Source organism: Neophocaena asiaeorientalis, unplaced genomic scaffold (assembly GCF_003031525.2).
Source record: "Neophocaena asiaeorientalis asiaeorientalis breed wild unplaced genomic scaffold, Neophocaena_asiaeorientalis_V1.1 scaffold30, whole genome shotgun sequence".
NCBI classification, from domain to species: domain Eukaryota; kingdom Metazoa; phylum Chordata; class Mammalia; order Artiodactyla; family Phocoenidae; genus Neophocaena; species Neophocaena asiaeorientalis.
Genome location: NW_020174923.1, coordinates 1,430,907 through 1,432,409, shown reverse-complemented (window position 1 = coordinate 1,432,409; position 1,503 = coordinate 1,430,907). Strand labels below are relative to the sequence as shown.

Sequence of the window (1,503 nt, the reverse complement as noted above, 5' to 3'; positions counted from 1 at the left end):
AAGGGCGGTGAGGGGGGGGAGGAAAAAGGGGGAGGGGGGAGAAAAGAGGAGTCACAGGGCCCAGATCATACGCAGCGGTAACGTCTCTCCCGGCCGTACACTGCGCACCTCTGAGGCGGCGCTGTCTACCGCCGCCCCGGACCCCCTCGTGCTCCCCGCCCCTGCGCCCGTCTCTTTGCACAGAAAATGGAAAGCAAGCTGCTGCTGGCTGTAGCAGAGCACTGCTGCACTCGGCTGCCTGAAGCGCATCTACCGAGGGAAAAGGGCGCATCTCCAAACCGGGTATGGGATACAAACAGGCACGAGCACGCCGGCCACCGCCGCCAGCAGAGAGGACCCCCGCGGCCGGCTTTCTGTCCCCCTGCCATCGTCTGGTACCCGCAGCCCCCGCCCCTCCTGGTTCTGCCCCCTAACCCTCGTTTGCCTCCTGCTTTGGCCCTTTTCTTTGGGAGGGGGCGGGATGGGGGCAGCAGAGAGCCAGCCTGCAGAGGCTAGCATCTCCCCACCCGAGCCGCACATGAGAAAACAATCGCACACCCCAGGACAGAATCACCTAATTCACAATCCTGGGGGGCCGTACAGCTTTCCTTGAACACACATACCTCTCCCCAGTGCCCCCACCAAGTCAAAAAAAAAAAAAAAAAAAAAAAATATATACACACACACATATATGAATACATCATCGATACTGCTGTACGGGTGGGGGGGATGTTATTGAGGGGGGGATGCTGGAGGTCCCCAGAAAAGCAAACTTAGTAGGCTAATTTTACAAATTTAAGTCTTCCCTGGACTGTCTGAGGGGCTTCAGAGAGAAGTGGCAACAGTCCACACACTAACGCAACGTGGGATTAGCAACTCGACGTGTCCACTTCCGACGTGTGATATCACCGACGGACAAATCGGATTCTCTGAAGCCAGCAGGAAGGACTCTAAGCAGAGACGCTGCTCTAAGCTGGGCACTCTCTTCCCCTCCCTAAGGAGCAGCTGGACCTCCGGGTACCACAAGAAGCACAGCTCCTGAGACGCAGATGGGGCAGCTCTCTATGTGCGGGGGCCACGGGCTGGCTGCCCCCCGGGACTTGGAAATCGTAGGGGAGGACCCGGAAAAGCCCTCCACACCACGCTGGCCTCTCATCTCAATCGCAGGAAGGAGCTGCTCACGGGATGCTCAGACACTTATTGGGAGTAGATTCAACAAGCAGGCACTAAGCCATGTGCTGGGGTTGGAAACAGACAAGAAGAGGGACAGCCGACCTCCAGGGCTTCGGAGGAGAAATGGCGGAGCACAGAGATGAACGGTGACTGAAACGACACAGCCACGCGGGCAACGCAAGGAGAACGTCCCAGGATGCGACCCTCACTCAGGGGGCAGATCCCTCCAGCCTCATCCTCTCTCTCTTTCCTTCATTCAGTCGACCAGCAAGTGTTCAGTGAGGCACTGTTCTCGCCTCCGTGGTGGGATGGACTTAACGGGATAGCCCAACGCAAAGCGCCGGTTCCTCC

At 58.2% G+C, this 1,503-nt stretch overlaps 1 protein-coding gene across 1 annotated transcript in view; it reads right to left on the bottom strand.

Annotated features, from left to right (window-relative positions):
• Positions 1–1,503, bottom strand: part of AXIN2 (axin 2) — a 27,090-nt gene that overhangs the window by 8,009 nt on the left and 17,578 nt on the right. The gene's annotated exons all lie outside the window — the stretch shown is intronic.